General features: G+C 41.8%; 1 pseudogene; it reads right to left on the bottom strand.

The window, feature by feature from the left end:
- Positions 1-2,812: 2,812 nt before the first annotated feature.
- LOC112228185 lies at positions 2,813-3,799 on the bottom strand (annotated as a pseudogene).
- Between the last annotated feature and the right edge of the window lie 20,213 nt (positions 3,800-24,012).

Genomic DNA, 24,012 nt, shown 5'->3' with positions numbered 1-24,012 from the left:
AGTCCACACTAAGAATGAGCGACTGAAGTGTAGCGTACGCTCTTAAACGCGATCAGAGCTGAGGAACCTGCCCTGCGAGGAATGCTCAAATCTCACTTTTGCCTTGAGCAGGTTGATGGTGGCCATTCTTAAGCTAGGTTTATGGATTCGTTGACACCCTGTTTTATCCATAAGTGTGTCTCCACTATTGTATTACTTGTATACTGTAGTTCATTTTAACTGTAGGGTCTCATATTTAATTTTTAATGCCCTTTATTTACAAAGAAAGTACTTATCAGGTTTTTTTGTTGGGGGGGGGGGGTGTAACTAGAGTTACATTATTAAACTGTGTGTCTGTTTATTAGTATTTATGCTATCTGCAATGGTTTTGTATCACTACCATCTGCAATAGTTTTGTATCACTACCATCTGCAATGGTTTTGTATCACTACCATCTGTTCCTAGGCCGTCATTGAAAATAAGAATTTGTTCTTAACTGACTTGCCTACTTAAATAAAAGTAAAATAAAATAAAAATCTGCAATGGTTTTGTATCACTACAATCTGCAATGGTTTTGTATCACTACCATCTCATGTAAAGGTGCAACTGAGATTCAAAAATGTGAAAGATTAATAATTTATTCCCCCTGTCATTTCAACTTTGCTATGAATTAAAACCATGTTAACTTTCACATGAATAGATATGTGCTCTTTGTGCCCAGTTACTCACCAACAAGTACAGTACACGAGTTTGGAGTCATTCTCACTCCCAACATCATGAACCCGTTAAGTCTATCCCTGAGGGTCTAACCAGAGTATGACTCACTGCTGTCGGTGAACAGCCTGGGTGGCCTTCCATGCCCATCATGAGAAAGTGAAGATGTCTTGACAGTAAATCTTGTTTATTGTTTCAAGCAATAGTCAGATACACAGTCAAAGAAAAGTCACTTTTGTTTTACATTTGCCGTCAATAACACATTTTAGGATATGAGTCTACGTAGTGCTTAACAGGAAGTTCAAACTTGGCTCAGACTATACTTATTAGTGTTCTACTCTCCAGCTCAGGATTCTTTGTATGACTAAAGAATAGTACAACTATGGTTAACCACGGTAATCCGTAATACCGCCACCCACAGTGAAGAACACAAAAGTTCTTACTGAACCCCCCACTAGAGTTATGAAACCACATCCACCACAAAAGCTTGTAATGATATTGTCAATAGGTACATTCAACACTAAAAGAACCCTCCTGCTGAATGAGTTCTTGTTTATCAGAAAAGAAGAGTGGTTCCTTATGGACACCAGGGCTTTAGTTGCCTCTGGTAGCTGGTAGTGCTGTATACCTCTACATTACAGTGTTTGGGGATAATTCACACATCCTTTGTCTTTCTAACGGCCTCTTCTCTCAGTGCTGGTGATACTTATTAGTGATTGTGCTACAGTACCAAAGTGTGATGCCAATTAGCCCACACCCCTCCATTCTAATGTAGAGTTGTTGATGCCAAGCCACCTGTGAGCCAGTTGTATAAATGGCCTGTGCACAAGTCTGTGGCTGGCTATTTCATAACAATGGATGATTTGAAGTCTGTCCACAGACTTGTCGGAAAATGTGTAATCTATACTGAACAAAAATAAATGTAACATGCAACAATTTCAAAGATTTCACTGAGTTACAGCTCATATAGGGAAATCAGTCAACTGAAATAAATTAATTAGGCCCTAATCTATAGATTTCACATGACTAGGAATACAGATATGCATCTGTTGGTCACAGATACCTTAAAAAAAAAGGTAGGGGTGTGAATCGGAAAACCAGTCAGTATCTGGTGTGACCACCATTTGCTTCATGAAGTGCAACACATCTCCTTCACATGGAGTTGATCAGGCTGTTGATCCTGACCTGTTGAATATAGTCCCACTCCTCTTCAATGGCTGTGTGAAGTTGCTGGATATTGGCGGGAACTGGAATACGCTGTCGTATACGATGATCCAGAGCATCCCAAACATGTTCAATGGGTGACATGTCTGGTGAGTATGCAGGCCATGGAAGAACTGGGTTCAGCTTCCAGGAATTGTGTACAGATCCTCGCGACATGGGGCGGTGCATTATCATGCTGAAACATGAGGTGATGGCGGGGGATGAATGGCACGATAATGGGCCTCAGGATCTCATCATGTTATCTCTGTGCATTCAAATTGCTATCAATAAAATGCAATTGTGTTCATTGTCCGTGGCTTATGCCTGCCAATACCATAACCCCACCACCGGCATGGGGCACTCAGTTCACAACGTTGACATCAGCACACCGCTCGCCCACATGTTCTGTGGTTGTGAGGCTGGTTGGACGTACTGCCAAATTCTCTAAAACAATGTTGGAGGATGCTTATGATAGAGAAATGAACATTCAATTCTCTAGCAACAGCTTTAATGGACATTCCTACAGTAAGCATGCCATTTGCACGCTCCCTCAAAACTCGAGACATCTGTGGCATTGGGTTGCATTTAGATCAGTTTTATTATCCCCAGCACAAGGTGCACATGTGTAATGATCATGCTGTTTAATCAGCTTCTTGATATGCCACACCTGACAGGTGGATTTATTATCTTGGCAAAGGAGAAGTGCTCAATAACAGGGCTGTAAACACGTTTGTGCGAGAAATCTGAGATAAATCATATTTTTGTGCGTATGGAACAGTTCTATGATGTTTTATTTCAGCTCATGAAACATGGGACCAACGCTTTACATGTTGCCTTTATATTTTTGTTCAGTCTATGTCCATGCTTAGTGTTCTCTTGTGTGATATTACTTTTTCCCCATCCATAACCTCCATGCTCATTGGTCAAACCGGAACGCCCCAAAATAGCTGGATTAGTCCTCTGTGTGCACAGCTGTAGGTGACAACACAGAGACAAAGATCTCATCTCCGGCGTGCAGCTCAAAACAGGCCTCCCTGGTAGACAGAGTGGAGGGCATACTCAGTGTCAGGTGCCCAGCACTTGGTGCCCACCCCCTTCAGAAGCTGAATGGGCCTGGCGTATGATGTCTTCTTGTAAACACACTGGACCAGCTGGTAGCTGGAGGTGCCCCCATGGGAGTCACCCCCCTCGTGGGTGAGGGAGGGGTAGTGGAAATAAACCTGGGCATACAGGTAATTAGCGTCCAGACTGGGGGATACGGAGGCGTCCGTGAGACACGGTCATGTTGTAGAGATGGGTGCGGAAGCTCTGGTTTCCCCAGGACCGGACCGGGTGGAAGCAGGTTTTCCTCTAACTTTTTATCTGGGCTTTGCTCCTTCAATATTTCTATTTACTCCTCAGTCCCTGCCGGTGAGAAGCATACCCACAACATGATGTTGTGTTGTATTGGATGTGATCCCAGCCTGTAGTTTTTTATTTAGGCCAAAAAGTTCATTCATTTGCCCTTGTTGTTTTGCAGTATTGCTTAACAGCCTCATTGCAAACAGAATGGAGGATTTGGAGCGGATTTTTCAAAAACACAGGCTTCATTCTTTTTACTTGATCATACAGGCCTGTACTGTAGAGTGAAAGCAATGTTGTCGATCCTCTGTATTTTCAAGTATTGTCATGTTATGGGTATGCTTGCAACCGGCAGGGATTGGAGTGCCAGGATAAATAGAAATACGAAAGGAGCAAAGCCCAGGTAAAATGTTAGAGGGAACCCTACCTCAGTCTTCTGAATACCAAACCCTGGGATAGAGTTTTGTTTTTCAGTGGGACAATTATACACATTTTAATGCCAAATACACACCAGAATGGCTTTGCAATAGCTGTTGAGTGTTCCTGAATACTCCAGTCTCATTCCTGACTTAAATCTGCTTGTCCACCAATGACTCCCAACCAAATTGCCTGAGCTTGAGCAATTTTGACAAAAACTACAAATGTACAATATAAACTCAGCAAAAAAAGAAACACCCCATTTTCAGGACCCTGTCTTTCAAAGTTAATTTGTAAAAATCCAAATAACTTCACAGATCTTTATTGTAAAGTATTTAAACACAGTTGCCCATGCTTGTTCAATGAACCATAAACAATTAATGAACATGCACCTGTGGAATGGTTGTTAAGACACTAACAGCTTACAGATGGTAGGCAATTAAGGTCACAGTTATGACAACTTAGGACACTAAAGAGGCCTTTCTACTGACTCTGAAAAACACCAAAAGAAAGATGCCCAGGGTCCCTGCTCATCTGTGTGAACGTGCCTTAGGCATGCTGCAAGGAGGCATGAGGACTGCAGATGTGGCCAGGGCAATAAATTGCAATGTCCTTACTGTGAGATGCCTAAGACAGTGCTACAGGGAGACAGGACGGACAGCTGATCGTCCCTCGCAGTGGCAGACCACGTGTAACAACACCTGCACAGGATTGGGACATCTGAACATCACACCTGCGGGACAGGTACAGGATGACAACAACAACTACCCGAGTTACACCAGGAACGCACAATCCCTCCATCAGTGCTCAGACTGTCCGCAATAGGCTGAGAGAGGCTGGACTGAGGGCTTGTAGGCCTGTTGTAAGGCAGGTCCTTACCAGACATCACCGGCAACAACATCACCTATGGGCACAAAACCACTGTTGCTGGACCAGACATGACTGGTAAAAAGTGCTCGTCACTAACGAGTCGCGGTTTTATCTCACCAGGGGTGATGGTCAGATTCACGTTTATCGTCGAAGGAAGGAGCTTTACACCGAGGTTTGTACTCTGGAGAGGGATCGATTTGGAGGTGGAGTGTCATTCGTGGTCTGGGGCGGTGTGTCAAAGCATCATCGGACTGAGCTTGTTGTCATTGCAGGCAATCTCAACACTGTGCGTTACAGGGAAGACATCCTCCTCCTTCATGTGGTACCCTTCCTGCAGGCTCATCCTGACATGACCCTCCAGCATGACAATGCCACCAGCCATACTGCTCGTTCTGTGAGTGATTTCCTGCAAGACAGTAATGTCAGTGTTCTGCCATGGCCAGCGAAGAGCCCGGATCTCAATCCCATTGAGCACGTCTGAGACCTGTTGGATTGGAGGGTGAGGGCTAGGGCCATTCCCCCCCAGAAATGTCCGGGAACTTCCAGGTGCCTTTGTGGAAGAGTGGTTGTAATATCTCACAGCAAGAACTGGCAAATCTGGTGCTGTCCACGAGGAGGAGATGCACTGCAGTACGTAATGCAGCTGGTGGCCACACCAGATATTTACTGTTACTTTTGATTTTGACCCCCCCCTCCCCTTTGTTCAGGGACACATTATTCAATTTCTGTTAGTCACATGTCTGTGGAACTTTTTCAGTTTATAATTTTATGTCTCAGTTGTTGAATCTTGTTATGCTCATACAAATACTTACACATGTTAAGTTTGATGAAAATAAACACAGTTGACTGTGAGAGGATGTTTCTTTTTTTGCTGTGTTCATATACAAAAGTATGTGGACACCCCTTCAAATTAGTGGATTCAGCTATTTCAGCCACACCCATTTCTGACAGGTGTATAAAATCTAGCACATAGCCATGCAGTTTCCATAGACATACAATGCATTCGGAAAGTATTCAGACCGTTTGACTTTTTCCACATTTTGTTACATTACAGCCTTATTCTAAAATTGATAATTGATCAAAAATAAAAATCAATCAATCTACACACAATGACAAAGCAAAAACAGGTTTTTAGAAATGTTTCCAAATTTACCAAATGTAAAAAACTGAAATATCATATTTACATAAGTATTCAGACCCTTTACTCAGTAATTCGTTGAAGCACCTTTGGCAGCGAATACAGCCTCGAGTCTTCTTGGGTATGACGCTACAAGCTTGGCACACCTGTATTTTGGGGTCTCTCCAGAGATGTTTGATCGGGTTCAAGTCCGGGCTCTAGCTGGGCCACTTAAGGACAGTCAGAGACTTGTCCCCAAAGCCAATCCTGCATTGTGTTGGCTGTGTGCTTACTGTAGGGTCGCTGTCCTGTTGGAAGGTGAACCTTCGCCCCTGTCAGAGGTCCTGAGCGCTCTGGAGAAGGTTTTCATCAATGATCTCTCCATATTTTCCTCCGTTCATCTTTCCCTTGATCCTGACCAGTCTCCCAGTCCCTGCCTCTGAAAAACATCCCTACGGCATGATGCTGCCACCACCATGCTTCACTGTAGGGATGGTGCCAGGTTTCCTCCATACGTGACACTTGGAATTCAGGCCAAAGAGTTCAATCTTGTTTCATCAGACCAGAGGATCTTGTTTTCTCATGGTCTGAGTCCTTTAGGTGCCCTTTGGCAAACTCCAAGTGGGCTGTCATGTGCCTTTTACTGAGGAGTGGCTTCTGTCTGCCCACTCTACCGTAAAGGTCTGATTGGTGGAGGGCTGCAGAGATGGTTGTCCTTCTGGAAGGTTCTCCCATCTCCACAGAGGAACTCTGGAGCTCTGTCAGAGTGACCATTGGGTTGTTGGTCACTGACCAAGGCCCTTGTCCCCTGATTGCTCAGTTTGGCTGGGCGTCCATCTCCAGGAAGAGTCTTGGTGGTTCAAAACTTCTTCCATTTAAGAATGATGGTGGCCACTGTGTTCTTGGGGACCTTCAATGCTGCAGAAATGTTTTGGTACCCTTCCCCAGATCTGTGCCTCGACACAATCCTGTCTCAGAGGTCTATGGACAATTCCTTCGACCTCATGGCTTGCTTTTTGCTCTGACATGCACTTTCAACTGTGGGACCTTATATAGACAGGTATGTGCCTCTCCAAATCATGTCCAATCAATTGAATTTACCACAGGTGGACTCCAAGTTTGTAGAAACATCTCAAGGATGATCAATGGAAACAGGATGCACCTGAGCTCAATTTCAAGTCTCATAGCAAAGGGTCTGAATACTTATGTAAATAAGGTATTTGTTTTTTATATTTCATTTGCAAAAATGTCTAAAAAACAGTTTTCGCTTTGTCACATGGGGTATTGTGTGTAGGTTGATGAAAATGAATTTCAATCCAATTTAGAATAAGGGTGTAATGTAACAAAATGTGAAAAAATTCAAGGGGTCTGAGTACTTTTCGAATGCACTGTACATTGGCAGTACAATGCCTTTACTGAAGAGCTCAGGGACTTTAAACGTGGCACCGTCATAGGATGCCATCTTTCCAACAAGTCAGCTTGTCAAATTCATGCCCTGCTAGAGCAGTTCCGGTCAACTGTAAGTGCTGTTATTGTGAAGTGGAAACATCGTGGGGCAACAACGGCTCATCCGCGAAGTGGTAGACCACACAAGCTCACAGAATGGGACCGCCGAGTGCTGAATGAAGCGCATAGCACGTAAAAATCGTCTGTCCTCGGTTTGTCGAGATTGGTGTGGAAGAACTTCACGGGACTGCACAGAGCCCTGACCTCAACCCAATCAAACACATTTGGCATGAATTGGGACGCCGAGTGCGAGCCAGGCCTAATCACCCAACATCAGTGCACAACCTCACTCATGCTCTTGTGGTTGAATGGAAGCAAATCCTCACAGCAATGTTGCATAATCTAGTGGGAAGCCTTCCGAGAAGAGGGTAAGCTATTATAGTAGCGAAGGGGGGACCAACTCCATTTAATGCCCATGACTGTGGAATGCGATGTTCGACGAGCAGGCGTCCACATACTTTTGGTCATGTAGTGGATGTTGCCCTAAGAGTTGTTCAAAGTTGGTAGAATCTTATTCATAATGTTTCACACCTGTAATGGCTGCCCAATGTCCACTAAATATTTACTATGGGCTGTAAAGACATATGCAATCAAGACATCTGCGTATTACATTTTTTATTCATTTGGAATTTTTTGTATCATTTTTCTTTCACTTTGGAAATGTGTAGATAATTGTGTACATCAGTGTGAAATAAAAAATTCAATACATTTTTTAAATGTAATTTTAAGGCAGCAAAATGTGAAGACTGTGCAAGGGGTGTGGAGACTTTTACTAGCCACTGCTACATACAGTATGGTTAGATTCCTTTAACAATAGTTTCTTTAACTTTGGCAAAATGAGTGCAGCAGTGAAAGAGCAGTAAGGAGGATTGGATGAGAGAAAGAGGCAAGCAAAACTTTCAGGAAAGAAGCAAATCAGTGTCAGCTGTTCCGACGTATTCATTCACAAGGATGTCAGTGCGTTCTTGGCTGTATGATCAGACAGATCGCTGGTGGTGATGTATGAAAATGGCGCCTCTTGTCTTTGAGGTCTAAGGTTTATGGGAGATCATGCCGCAGTTTGAGAGAATTGGATATGGAGATACAGTGCCTTGCGAAAGTATTCGGCCCCCTTGAACTTTGCGACCTTTTGCCACATTTCAGGCTTCAAACATAAAGATATAAAACTATATCACATAACCTTGCTGACTCTAAACTTGTCAGCTTTCGTAACTTTGTACAAATTGTTAGACAGGCCTAGTTTTACTTAGTCTTGAGTTGCAGTGGACTACAAATCCAACTTTCCATCTCAACTAGCCTGGTGAATGGTGATTCATAGAATAAGTAAAAGACTCAATCACTGCTACCCATTTACCAGTTTCATTGTCATGACCAATGTCTGTGGTTTTACTTCAAGTTTCAAGTTTTAATGTCACGTGCACAAGTACAGTGAAATGCCTTTCGTGCAAGACCTAACAGTTCAGTAATCAATATCAACGTAATAGAATGTATTTCTCAGGGATGTGGTTAGTGTCTTCGACCGTATGGTCGTATTTGTGACTCACAGGGTCTTTTGCTAACAGGCTTTGTAGTCATTGTAACAAACCCGGGACTGGAGCCAAACCATGGGATCCCATGCCAGACTACAGAGAGAAAATAATCTGACCAGTGACACTGATCAAACCTGACAGCCTTAGTCTACTTTGATTATCACAGTCATTCATCTCCATGCAGTAACAAAGTCTTCAGTGTATGCTGATACTTTATGCAGACATAATTCACGTTTAATCAGCAGGTAAAATCTAAATGGTTAAGTAAATTGGAGAAGTATGCTGCAAATTATATTTCTGATCAAGGGGTGAAGAATAATGTAAGACTTTGTATTCAGGACATACATTTCATTTCTTGCACCGATATTCCATATCTGCTTTTAATTTTAATTGAAAAAAAAAGGTTTTGTTGTTGTTGCCATTAGCAATAGGTGCCCTTAATTGTGAGGCATTGGAAAACCTCCCTGGTCTTTGTGTTTGAATCTGTGTTTGAAATTCACTGTTGGACCAAGGGAACTTACAGATAGATAATTTTATGTGGGGTACAGAGATGAGGTAGTTGGTTCAAAAATCATGTTAAACACTATGATTGCAAACATAGTGAGTTCATGCAACTCATGTGACTTGTTCAACAAATGTTTACTCCTGAACTGATTTAGTCTCGCCATAACAAAGTAGTTGAATACTTATTGACTCAAGACATTTCAGATTTTCATTTTTTATTAATTTCAGAAAAGTCCTAAAAACACAAGTCCACGTTGACATTATGGGGTCTTGTGTGTAGGCCAGTGACTGTTATGCTCGTTGATGATTGATCGGACCACGGTGCAGCGTCGTAGGCGTACATCTTATTTTATTCAATGAACACCGGAAAAAAAAAATACAAATGAAAGGTAAAGCTTAGTAGGGCTAAACAGCACAGTACCAAAACAAGATCCCACAAACTACAGGTGGGAAAGCTGCCTAGTATGATCCCCAATCAGAGACAATGATAGACAGCTGCCTCTGATTGGGAACCATACCCGGGCAAAAAGAAATAGAAAACATAGATTGCCCACCTTAGTCACACCCCGACCTAACCAAAATAGAGAATAAAAGGGCTCTCTGATGTCAGGGCGTGACAGTATAACCCCCCCCCAAAGGTGCGGACTCCGGCCGCATTAACTGCCTCTATGGGGGAGGGTCCAGGTGGGCATCTAGCCTCGGTGGTGGCTCTGGTTTGGGACGTAGACCCCGCTACGCTCGCGGATCCCTCCGCTTCCGTAGAACCGGACCGTAGATCGTCACCGGGGACTCCGGACCATGGATCGTCTCTCTAGAGGCTCCGGGCCATGGATCATCACTGGTGGCTCCGGGCCATGGATCATCACTGGAGGCTTCGGGCATGGATCATTACTTGAGGCTCCGGGCCATGGATCATCACTGGAGGCTCCGGGCCATGGATCATCTCTGGATGTACTGGACCGTGGAGGCGCACTGGAGGTTTGGAGCATAGAGCTGGCACAACGCGTCCTGGACAAATAACCACCTTCGCACGGCAAGTGCGGGGAGCTGGCACAGGACGCACTAGGCTGTGAATGTGCACCGGAGATACAGCGCGTAGACCGGTGCAGGATATCCTGGACCGAGGAAGGCGCACTGGAGACCAGGCGCACTAAGCCGTCACTACCGTCCTGGACAGATGCCCACTTTCGCACGGCAAGTGCGTATCACCGCAAAACATGGTGCATGCCCGGTCACATGCTCCCCATGGTGAGTACGGGGAGTTGGCTCTGGTTCAAACCCTGACTCCGCCAACCACCCCGTGTGCCCTCCTAAAAAATGTTTTGGGGCTGCCTCTCTGGCTTACGTTGTGGTTGCGAACCCCGATATCGTCGTTGTTCCTCCCTTGCTGCCTCCGTCTGCTTCCATGGAAGGCGATCCTTTCCGGCCAGGATCTCCTCCCACGTCCAGGATCCCTTACCGTCCAAGATATCCTCTCATGTCCAGGATGTCTGCTCCTCCTGGCCACGCTGCTTGGTCCGTTTGTGGTGGGATCTTTTGTTATGTTCGTTGAAAGATACAGTATGTCACAGCTGACATGTGGGGGTGAAATGGCTTAACCTTAATCACAGCTTTGTGTACTTAGACATGATATAGACCTACTCAAACTTTGAACTTGTGCTGGCTGTTGAATGGGGACTTTACAACATAATACATACAGTGCATTCAGAAAGTATTCAGACCTCCTCCCTTTTCCCACATTTTGTTACATTACAGCCTTATTCTAAAATTGATACAGTTATTGTTTTTCCACATCAATCTACACACCCCATAATGACAAAGCGAAAACAAGTTTTTAGAAATGTTTGCAAATGTATTCAAAATAAAAAAAACGCATACCTTATTTGCGTAAGTATTCAGATTGTTTGCTATGAGACTTGAAATTGAGCTCAGGTGCATTCTGTTTCCATTGATTATCCTTGAGATGGTACCAAAACATTTCTGCAGCATTGAAGGTCCCCAAGAACACAGTGGCCTCCATCATTCTTAAATGAAAGAAGTTTGGAACCACCAAGACTCTTCCCTTATAACTGGCCTCCCAGCCAAACTGAGCAAACTGGGGAGAAGGGCCTTGTCAGGGAGTTCCTCTGTGGAGATGGGAGAACCTACCAGAAGGACAACCATCTCTGCAGTACTCCACCAATCAGGCCTTTATGGTGGAGTGGCCAGACAGAAGCCACTCCTCAGTAAAAGGCCCATGACAGCCTGCTTGGAGTTTTGCCAAAAGGCACCTAAAGGACTCTCAGACCATGAGAAAACAGATTTTCTCGTCTGATGAAACCAAGATTGAATTCTTTGGACTAAATGCCAAGCGTCGTGACGGACACCTGGCACCATCCCTGCGGTGAAGCGTGGTGGTGGCAGCATCATGCTGTGGAGTTGTTTTTCAGTGACAGGGACTGGGAGACTAGTCAGGATCTAGGGAAAGATGAACGGAGCAAAATACAGCGAGATCCTTGATGAAAACCTACTCCGGAGCACCAGGGCCTCAGACTGGGGCCGAAGGTTCACCTTCCAACAGGACAATGACCTTAAGTACACAGCAAAGACAATGCAGGAGAGGCTTCGGGACAAGTCTCTGAATGTCCTTGAGTGGCGCAGCCAGAGCCCAGACTTGAACCTGATCTAACATCTCTGGAGAGACATGAAAATAGCTTTGCAGCGATGCTCCCCATCCTAGCTGATAGAGCTTGAGAGAATCTGCAGAGAAGAATGGGAGAAACTCGCCAAATACAGGTGTGCCAAGCTTGTAGCATCATACCCAAGAAGACTCAAGGCTGTAATCGCTGCCAAAGGTGCTTCAACAAAGTAAAGGGTCGGAATACTTATGTAAATGTGGTACAATATTGTGGTTTATTTACAATACATTTGCAAAAATGTCAAATAAACCTGTTGCTTTGTTATGGGCGTTACCATGTGCTTACTTTGCGTACCATGTGTAGATTAATGAAGGAAAAAAAACAATTTAATCCATTTTAGAATAAGGCTGAAACGTAACAACATTTGGGAGGGATCTGAATGCTTTCCGAATGCTTTCCGAATGCACTGCATGCATTTTCACTCCATTCTCAGTCCCCCGCTGTGTTCCTTGGCACTGCCTATCCCATTCCATCACAGCTGGATCTTTTATATGCAGAGGCCTTATAGACCTTGCATCTGTGCTCCAGACTACAAATTTAACACACATTCTACATTCCTGATGTTTTATGATTCTAGGGATTCAGGCCTATTTGTTCCAGATATAATGTCTCAAGCAGTCTTCTATTCCATGACATTTTCATTGTTCTCTCTATCCAATGGCATGGACTAATTTGGCACATTCCAGGCTTACTTAACAGCTGAAGCAGCAGTCAATGGCGTGATGATTCAAATGCACATAGTGCCCTCTACTGTCAGAAACTGCCATTACATAACCCACTACAACAACACTATGTTGCTGCTGGCTGGGGTGTTGGTTACCCAGGATAGTAGCATGATGTAGAACAATAGCTGGAGCTAGATTGATTTTGGGTTCCAAGAGTCTAAGCACCTTCACAGGGCTTTAATATAAACGCTTCACAAATCATTTATAAATTGAGTTATGAAACGTTTGGCAAAGCATAGGTGAATTAATGGTTGTACAGGCCTAGGTAATGTCACAGTATCAGAACCATAGAAATCGAATCTCAATCTAGTTCTGTGACCAGCACTCTGGGCCATCATTTTGGTGAAGCATAATGTTGTTGTCGTGGCAACACAACCGACAATCCAGCTGTTGCACAAAATGTGTACTTCTACTGAATATTTGGTGAAGAGCAAAACACAAATCTATCAGTAACCTATTGTCCAGAGTGACACCTAAGTCTAAATACTCAGCTGGAAATTGATAGACGTAATTTCTTTGCCAGTTTGATGGTTCATCGGAGGGAGTAGCAGGATTTCTTCAGGATAAGCTTCAGGGTTAGCTCCTTGAAAGCAGCAGCTCTAGCCTTTCTGAGCTCAGTGAAGATGTTGCTGTGGGGACGATGCACTTATTATTGAAGCCGGTACTGATGTGGTAAACTCCTCAATGCCATTGGATGAGTCTCGGAACATATTCCAGTCTGTGCTAGCGAAACAGTTCTGTAAATTTAACATCTTATTTCAATTGACCACTTCTGTATTGTGCACGTCACTGGTACTTCCTGATTGAGTTTTTTCTTGTAAGGAGGAATCCGGAGGATAGAGTTGTGGTCAGATTTGTCAAATGGAGTGTGAGGAAGAGCCTTGTATGTGTCCCCTCTGTGTGGAGTAAAGGTTGTCTAGAGTTTTGTTGCCTGTAGTTAGTTGACACGTTGGTAGAAATGAGGTAAGACCATGTCAAGACTCTTTAGTGCCAACTGAGGGGCACAATGACGGACTCCATCTACAGTAGCCCTCGGCTATTACCTGTAACGAAAAAGTAAACAACACAGCGTTTATTCATAGCCTACGTTGAAATGACTGGGTCAGTGGGATTGTCCTGGTGTGTGCATTGGTGACTCTATGACTTGGTGTGACTGGGACTCAGACTACTGAGTGCACACTTTAGTAGGCTCAGCCTCTGGCGAGGACAGTTGGAAAATATTTAAAACACCATTGAGGGGGTTAGGGACATGAGTGCAAGACATAAAACAGATATTTTTTACAATGTTATTGTTGGTATTGACAGTACAATATGGTAGGTTGTTTAAAACGTTTAGTAGTAGCCTATAAGTTATTTCACAAATTGTGCAAGAAATTCACATTCAGTTGAAGAAAGTTGAAGAAAGAGAACCCCATCTATAAAACACAATGTATTTTGCAGAAGCTTTCAAACAGAGTACATTTGCAAGTTTGGAGATCTGCCTGGTTGAATAAATGTTGTTGTCCAAATTTAACCAACGTGGAACAGACTTTGAATTGACATCTGTGCCCAGTGGGTGCGGATATTTCCAGTGAGCAAAATGATGTTGAAAATAAGTATTACCCAGAATGTGTAAACTCTCAAACAGGAGCCTACTGGTATGCATTTGTGCTTGCCTTTAACCAAAGCCGAAGTGTTAAATCATTACACAGTGTGACGGCCCTGAATTATTCTGAACCGTCTCAGTGCAGCTCCTTCCAATAGGGCGCTTTCCCTTTAATTCCCAATTAAATAGCCAGCATCAGCTGCGCAAAAGTGGGGTTGTGATGGAGACGTGAATGAGGATGTGTTCAACCCTCAGTGCCGAAGCTTCTCTATTCCGTTTGTTTTGTTGCCGTTAAACGTGTGTTTTGTAGCCTAAGAGAGTTTACCCAGGATCGGATCCACTCTTTGCGTTCTTCGTGGCCTTTCTCCGCTGGAGATCTATTGGCGGATTGGATTGTCTGACTGACCGACTTGACTACCACCTTTTTGTATACGGTATTTCATTTGTTTTGATGTGATGTATACTGTGATTTATGTAGTTAGTTGTAGTTGAGGACTTAGTAAGAGTTGATACGCTTTAAAGTTCTGTGGTAAAATAATTGTTATATTGATTGTATGTTTAATACTGGGTTTACGCTACACGGAATGAACGGACAAACATTGCGTGACAAAAGTCACTGGAGTTCACTGAACTCCTTTACCGGGCTGGACTCTTTTTTTAGGCCCGAGGTACAGGACATTTCTGGAGGAACCAGAACTCATTGTGATATTATTATATGTGTGTAATCATTGTTGTTGCTAATACAACCCACGCAAAAGAATATAGTTGTTTTTGAAGTTCTTTCCAATGTTTTAAGGGTTTATGAAAAGTTTATTTCCATCCTGACTTTTACATAAGTCCTTTGTATTGGTGTAGACTTGACGGACCAGATGGGACTCATTCCCACCCAAACTAAAAGGAGAAACCAATGTTTTCTCTGGTAGGCACAACCTACCTGGCACCCCTATAAATAATAACCTCAAGTCAAAACCGTTACAACCGCTCTGAAGTTCACAAGCAATGTTATACAATTCAAAATGAATTGGCAGTAGTTTAAGGTAGTACTTAAGTAAAAATACTTGAAAGTACTTAAGTTTTTGACAACATCACTAAAGAAAATGATGTACTTTTTACTCCATCCATTTTTCCTGACACCCAAAAGTACTTGGTACATTTTGAATGTTTAGCAGGACAGGAAATGGTCCAATTCACACACTTATCAAGAGAACATCCCTGGTCATCCCTACTGCCTCTCTGATCTGGCGGACTCACTAAACACATGCTTCGTTTGTAAATTATATCTGAGTGTTGAAGCATGCCCCTGGCTCTCCGTAAATTTAAAAAACAAGAAAATGGTGCCGTCTGGTTTGCTTAATATAAGGAATTTGAAATGATTTATACTTTTACTTTTACTTAAGTATAAAGTAAGTATATTTTAGCAATAACATGTACTTTTAATACTTAAGAATAGTTCAAACCAAATTACTTATAGACTTCTCTCAATTTTACTGGGTGACATTCACCTCTACTTGAGTCATTTTCTATTAACGTTGTGTTATGCCAATGAGCTGCGGGAATAATTTCACTTTTACTCAAGTATGACAATTGGATACTTTTTCCACCACTGAATAAGCTAGATTAGTGGTATTTAAACTATTTCTGCGAGGACCACATTTTTGCAGAAAGCAGTTCTGGGATCCTATTTCGCAAGAATTTGTCTGAAAAGCAATCCATTTCAATTTTTACTTCACCAAATAACATTCAAATCATTACAATTTATCTCTTATCAAAATGAAAAGAAACCATTAAATACATTGTATATTGTCCCACACTTTGAATAACACTGAGCTAGATATTACAGTACTGTATGACAAGCGTGAATATATAACTGAAATCTTTAATGAGTCTGCTTTGAACCACAGCTCGATCTAGCTACACAACCTAAATCACATCATAATGACCAAGTGAAGATCCTTGTATTGTGTATCCCTTTTGTGTAACATTGGTCAGTGTGTGCACCACTATGTTGGCAAGACAAATAACTTTAGGAAAGTCAGTTGTTTAATGTGAGAGGCTACGCAATGTTATTATTTTTGAAAGTCTAGAGAAAGAGCATCTTCTAAAAGGCCAAAATGTAAATGTAAAAAGGAGCACTTGCAATAGCAAGTTTTATTCTAATGGGCTCCACCCCCAAAACAATTCCACATTTGGTCGGTCCGGACTGGACGTCTGTCTCACAAGTTTGGACAGTTACAGTAGAGAGTTCAGTACAGTATAGTTTAGTTTAGTAACAGTAGAGTTTAGTATAGTAGAGAACAGTAAGGTAAAGTACAATATACTTTACTCTACTGTAGTGTAGACTACTTTTACTGTATATTACTGTACTGTAATCAACTGTACTCTACTTTACCATACTGTACTCTGCTGTACTCCACGGTATGGTGCTGCATTGTCCAGACTTGTGAAATATAGACCTCTATGATGGGTTTGGTCCAGTCCGGACATATCTGTACATTGAAATCAAATCTGAGCCAATAGACGTCTATTATTGGTTCAGTCGAAGGCCAAATGTCAATGACTTTTCAATGTCGAATGAACTTCGGCGCCGGACAGTGCTCACTGGGTGGGTCTCGAATTGAAGTCAGATGATACACGTTTTCAACTGTAACTGACGCAGATTACACACCGACAGTTCTCATGAAAGGAAGCTGAAAAACATGGGGTTATGATGGAAAACACGTTTTGAGGAAGTGAAAACGAAAAGGGTGCGCAGAACATCCGACTGTATCATCGGCGGTATGTAACTTCTCGCTTTGAAATACAGTAGATGGTTTATCCTATGTAAAGAACAAGCGCTCTCCAAACACATAGGCTACATGTTTTCTTTGTGAACTGTGAATTCATTTGCATCACTTTGCTCTTAATACAGACAGAGTTTTAGGATTCTCAGTTCCAAATAGACACTCTAAATAGCCACATTTTTATAAAGCCACAATCTTTAATTCGTTTTCAAATGGAAGCCCTAACCATTTGAATTTGGTTAGCTATAGCCTAAAGCTGAGGGATGGGCTGAAAAAATGTGAACATTCTCAAATTCATAGATGGAGCTTTAGGATGCAAGGACTGACAGTGCATAAGATCAACATGAGTTTGTTTTATCAGGGAGTCATACTGAGACCAAGTATTTTACAGATGAGCGCTGAATTACAGAAATTACAGAAAATACACACGGCAAAATAGAAATACAAGATGCAAGCAGAAAGAAAAACACGGTCATAAAAAACAAACACATTCATCAGTAAAAAGGTCCTCAGTCAGCTTTCTGAAAAGCCCTAGAAGCTCTAGAACATCAGGTGTAAGAATATTTTGAAGATTGATCCACAAATAAGGTAGAAAACTCAGTTGAGACCAAATGAATTTTCAGAGTTAGCCATCCCTGAGACCGTAGGTGGTAACTCGTATGTCTAAAGTTAAGTGAAGATGTCAAGTACAGTGGGATTTTTTTTTTAAAGCGCTTTACACATGAAAGCATAGCAATGTACTGTATCAACCTACGTGGCATCAAAGTGGGCAAATCAACCTTCTGGTTGCTGCGGTGATGAGTACTACAATTAATCGCCTGTAAATAAAGGCGCAGTGCGCTATGATGAACTGTATCTAACGGATAAAATGAAGTGGCAGCTGAGTTCATATAGGATGGTGTCGCCATAGGACCGATAGGACTCTACTCCAGCCACTTTAATCATGGGAATTGATGGGAAATGATGTAAATGTATCGCTAGCCACTTTAAACAATGCTACCTTATATAATGTTACTTACCCTACATTGTTCATCTCATATGCATACGTTGATACTGTACTCTATATCATCGACTGCATCCTTATGTAATACATGTATCACTAGCCACTTTAACTATGCCACTTGGTTTACATACTTATCTCATATGTATATACTGTACTCGATATCATCTACTGTATCTTGCCTATGCTGCTCTGTACCATCACTCATTCATATATCCTTATGTACATATTCTTTATCCCCTTACACTGTGTATGACAGTAGTTTTTTTTTTTGGAATTGTTAGTTAGATTACTTGCTCGTTATTACTGCATTGTCGGAACTAGAAGCACAAGCATTTCGCTACACTCGCATTAACATCTGCTAACCGTGTGTATGTGACAAATAAAATTTGATTTGATAGGAAAGTCAACTGAATAATCTGCTTTCGCACACTGGGGCAACTCTGCGCAAATGTTTGTTTTTTTTTTTCTTTAGAAACTCCATCGGGGTCTCATCTTACTGTTGAGAGTTAGAATAATAGAATACACCAGGTGCAATTTCGAAATTTTGTGGTGCATCACTAGTCACTCAATTAGCCGATGTCACAGCAAAACTAGGTTACATTGTTCATGTAAAAAGTACAGGACCCAGAATCTGTTTGTACGCCTTCCACAATTTGGGGATAGTGACAGATATAATAGTCAGGTAAAAAATATTGGTCAATGATTCAGCAATCCCCAGAAGATTGTTTTGTTTGTTACATCAATATTTATTTATTTTAATTTAATTAGGCAAGTCAGTTAAAAATAAATTCTTAATTACAATAACAGCCTACCAGGGAACAGTGGGTTAACTGTCTTGTTCAAGGGCAGAATGACAGATTTTTACCTTGTCAGCTCAGGGATTCAACCAGCAATCTTTCAGGTTCTGGCCCAACATTCTAACCACTAGGAATACCTGCCTCCCCTTAAGCAAAGCATCTAGCACATCACAGATAGCAAATTGTTGAGATGAAAACAAAGATTCACTTGAAGTTGATGGGTCAACCGTCGAGTCAGCTAGAGACTGGCAGAGGGAAGTGCAGTCAATTAAACCACTATCTCTCAATTAAAAAGCCTACCGAGATAAAATGATGATTCAAATAATCACTTAGTCCATTCTTAGTTAAGATGCCAGAGCCAGACAAAACTTGCTTAGGGCAGGAAAGAAAATGAATTTGTACACTTCAGTGCACCTGATCACCTGCCGAGTCAAAGATTAAAAAGTAGCTTGATTTAGCTTTCTTAAATCGAGATAATACATCTGTTTCTCAATTGTCTGAAAGATTGCCAGTCAAAGATTGTATCCAGTCAATTTGCCTTGCTCTGGCCCAGGCCTGATTTCTCATCTGAATTAGCTCAGAAGTGTTTAGATTTATCTTTGACTCTGAATTGTTTATCTGCCCAGATGAATATATGGATGATACCCTGAGCTGGCTCCAGAACAGAAAATGTAAGTAATTACAGGAGATCGTGGCTAAATCAGAGTAGAACATGTCATGGAAAGAACCCTTTGTGGAAACTTTTTCAAATTAAACGAGGATTAGCATTTTGCTGTTTCGTATCTGTAATTTATACTATGGGACAATGATACCTGAGATCATTTGCAAATACTCCCAATAGACAAATATTTAAATCAAATTTTGAGATCAATTGAGTCATATTAAAACCAATCCATATACTCTTAAATTGATCTGAGGCCGGATATAGCCGATCTAAATTAAAATACCTAAAATAACCAACTCTGAGGAGAGAAAAGGTGTTGAAAGTTGTTAAACACTCAGATGTTGCACCAATAGCATCCGCCATGGCAGCAGGGTGGCGGTAAATCCCAGCAACAAATATATGTGTCTTCTGGTTCATGGACACAACTACAACCATGAGCTCAAATTTCATTATAATAATATACTTCACTGTCTTTATCAGACACAGAACCATGTTTCCGAGAGAACCAGAATGTCAGGACACGAGTCCTGTCCTCAAATGTAAATTGTGTAATAAAAAATCATACTTTGCACACTTATTACCCAACCCCCTATGATATTTAAAGTCAGAGGGGGTAATACAGCTCATTCCCATAAATGCTAACAGGCATAGGGTCATCTGCAGCTATTTGTTGAGAGAGCTGAGACTTTGCCAAGGTCCCTGGCCAATCATGTGAAGAGCAGAACAGACTGAGCATTTGACAGACCTCCCTCAAGTCGCTGGATGCAGAGCTGGAACTGGGAAAGCAGCGTTGCCAGATCTCAAGTCGACACGGATGAAGGTCCAACCAAAAGAGTTGAGCTGCTGCAGGGGACCGAAGTGGCTGCCAATTGCTCCATTCTGGGTGTGCACAGGAAGTCTTGGTATTTGGACGTATTAAGGATCCCTATTAGATGCTGCCAAGACATCAGCTACTCTTCCTTGGGTCCGGCAAAATTAAGTCAGTTATGCATTTTTAAATACATTACAATACATTAATAACAGATTTCACAACATGTTAAGTGTGTGCCCTTAGGCCTCTACTCTACTACCACATATATATAAACACAAAATCCATGTGTACATGTGTGTATAGTTTATATGTTATCGTGTGTTTGTATGCATGTGTCTATGTTTGTGTTCAAGTCAAATGTGTTCAATGTGTTCAACTCATTCTGATGGTACTCGACCGGTTCTCCAAGGCTGCCCATTTCATCGTGCTCCCCAAACTAACCAAAACGACCCAGCTTATGGTGCAGCTTATGGTGCAGCAAAGACCAACTCCAGGTATCGTCGACGGGCGGACTGTTTGCCGGACCCGAGCTTCCCGCTACCGCATTGGGCAGAGGGTATGGCTATCCACACGGGACCGGGACCTGCCCCTTCAGCAGGTAGAGTCCCGCAAACTGTCCCCTCATTTCATTGGTCCTTTTCCCATCTCCAGAGTCCTTGAGTTCCACTGCTGTCTGTCTTGTGTCACCCCGTAACCCATCGTATTCACCCTACCTGGATGTTCGACCACGGACGGTGCAGGGGTTTCCAGTACCTGGCTGACTGGGAGGGTTTTACGGCCCGGAGGAGAGGTGCTGGGTTGCCGCTAGAGACATCCTGGAAATCCTGGAGACATCACTGACTTTCACTGCCGACACCCCGGTCAGCCAGGTATGCGCCCAGGTAGGACACCAGGTGGCGTCCCTAGAGGGGGACAGTTTACTGTCACACCCTGCCTGGCCTGACCTTAATTATGCCTGGCCTTCGGTACCTTTTGAACTCCGAACTGGTTTTGACCCTTTTGCCTCTCCTCGACAATTCTCTTGCCTTCCCCTATTGGATTAATAAATATTGTCAGACTCCAACCATCTGCCTCCTGTCTCTGCATCTGGGTCTCGCCTTGTGTCATGATACCTTCCCTGTAAGCGTCCTGAAAGTCTGTCAATTTGTTCACTGTAAAATAGCGTTGTATCTGGTCTAACACAATTTTTTCCAAATGTTAACTAAAGGTTGGTCAAGCTAATTGGTCAGCTAATTGAGCCAGATAAAGGGGCCTTTACTATTCTTAGGAAAGGAATAACGTTTTGCTTCCCTCCAGGCCCTGAGGGCACACACTTTCTAGTAGGCTTAAATTGAAGATGTGGCAATCTTTTTTTGTCCGCTATGATAATTATTCTTTTTCAGTCATTTTCCATCCAAGTTATCAGGCCTCGGTGGCTTGTCATTGTGATAGACAATAAAATCCACCTCTTACTTTACGGAATTCAAAATTACAATGCTTGTCATTCGTAGTTTGGTCAGATATACTCGATTGTGTACAGTAGTGTCAGAATTTGTTGCTGGCATGTCATGCCTAAATGTGCTAATTTTGCCAATTTAAAAAATCGTTAAAGTAGTTGGCAATATCAATGGGTTTTTGACGAATGTGCCATCTAATCAGATGAATGAATAAACTCCTTGAATGATGGAGTTTGCCTTTTTGCCATTTAATGTCATTTAAGGCGCTGCAAAGCTTTTCTATCATTCCTTGTCATTTATCTTTGTTTCATAGTGTAGTTCTTTTTTTTATTCAGTTTAGTGTCATGATTTCTCAATTTGAAGTATGTTTACCAACCGGTTGTACATCACGACCTTATTTGCCATCTCTTTAGGCTCCATCCCTCTCAACCATATATTTTTTTCAATTCCTCATCAATCCACGGGGATTTATCAGTTTAGTAGTTTTCTTAATGGGTGCATGCTCATTAGTAACTGAGATAAGCAATTTCACATGTGTCAAGTGCAACGTCTGGTTGCTCGTCATTACACACCACAGACCAACAAATCAACAACATTGGAATCACTACACAACTTATTGTATGTCCTCCTATACACAAAATTAGGCCCAGCCTTTGTAACATTGGTTATCCTTAGATGTGGCTACTATATTGTGATCACTTACATCCGATGGCTTTGAATACTGCTTTCAAACAAATTTCTGCAACATTCATAAGGTACTGTTTGTACGGGTAGATTGATAACCTGAACTAGTTACAGTTGTTACAGAAACTTTCTCTTGAGTGGGCAGCCTGATGAAAGCCAGTCAATATTTAAATCACCCAGAAAGTATACCTCTCTATTGATACGACATACATTATCAAGCATTTCACACATGTTATCCAGACACTGACTGGTAAGCACTTGTCTCTATACTGTAGTTTTATGTACCGTGTATTTGCTTGAATGGTACAATTATATCTGTTCCCAATTGTTCTGCCCCACAGAATATGCCACTGAATACACACACACACAATCCATCCATCCACATCCATCCACACACACACATTAAAAAAAATAATTATAACTAAAGAAAACAAGTGGTTGATATCAGAAATCACCACAATTCCGTTTTTGTATATACACATTCATTAAAGACACGGCAGCAGAATTCAGCATGACCCTAAGCAGTTTCCCACCAGAAGGGGATTTAGGTGTGGCAGATGAACCTGTAGCCACATTACTTCAACAGTATTTAACATGAGATTCTCTCAAAGCTTTACATAAATGAGGTTCTTAATATAGACCGCAACACTGCCCCCATCTGCATTTTATTTTCTGTAGATCTTTATAACCATGTATTGCTACCACTGTATCAGAGATTGTCAGAATATGAATGTCATCTTGTGTCTAGCAAATTATTGATTGCAAATGAACCTTATTTCTTAAGCTATATGTTATAACGTGGGCAATTTTTGACACTTTTCTGAGATTTTTTATTATTTTTCTTGATTTACTGGGAAGTTTAGCAAAGGTAGACATGCTCAGGTTATTTATATATATATATATATATATATATATATATATATATATATATATATTGGTAAATTAATCTAGCAAGCTATCTAAATTTGTGGTAGGCCTAATCGTGGCCGAATTACCGAACAGGCATGAAGGGTACGTGCCCAGGGCCCTGACCTCCAGTTATCGAAATCACAACATTTTCTCTCTTTCTGCTTTTAGGCTACACAGTGTTGGTTAACAATGTTTACAGACTTTTAAACAAGTGTAGATTTTGGGTTTTGATGGGGTGCGACAGTAGAACTAAGCTTATGAGGAATTATTTTCATTCAAGAATCAGTGTGTGTGTGTATATATATATATATATATATACTGTACTCCCCTCCATATTTAGTTGTTTATTAGCATCCCCAATAGCTAGTGCTAAAGCACCAGCTACTCTTCCCAGGGTCCACACCAAACATAAATCATGACATAATACAGAACATTGATAGACAAGAACATCAAAAGGACAGAACTATATATACATTTAAAATGAGTATACACGTTTTCATACATTTACCGTATGCTTTCATATTCATGTGATTCATAGATGCTATTGAATGCATGTGCAAAACATTTCAAATGGAAATTGGATCTGCAATAACAAGGAGGGGGGTTGCAAAAATATGTATTTTGACAGTGAAGCAACATTTTAAAATGTGCTTCTACTCTAGCGTTTTGGATCTGAAATGTTTAATATTAGGCAGTATTTACAGTGGGGTGCTAAATTATTGACACCCTTGATAAAGACAAGCAATTAATGACGGTTTGA

The sequence above is a fragment of the Oncorhynchus tshawytscha genome, linkage group LG30 (assembly GCF_018296145.1).
Source record: "Oncorhynchus tshawytscha isolate Ot180627B linkage group LG30, Otsh_v2.0, whole genome shotgun sequence".
Taxonomy (NCBI): domain Eukaryota; kingdom Metazoa; phylum Chordata; class Actinopteri; order Salmoniformes; family Salmonidae; genus Oncorhynchus; species Oncorhynchus tshawytscha.
The sequence above is the reverse complement of the archived record's forward strand: the minus strand, read 5'-3'. Positions and strand labels throughout refer to the sequence as shown.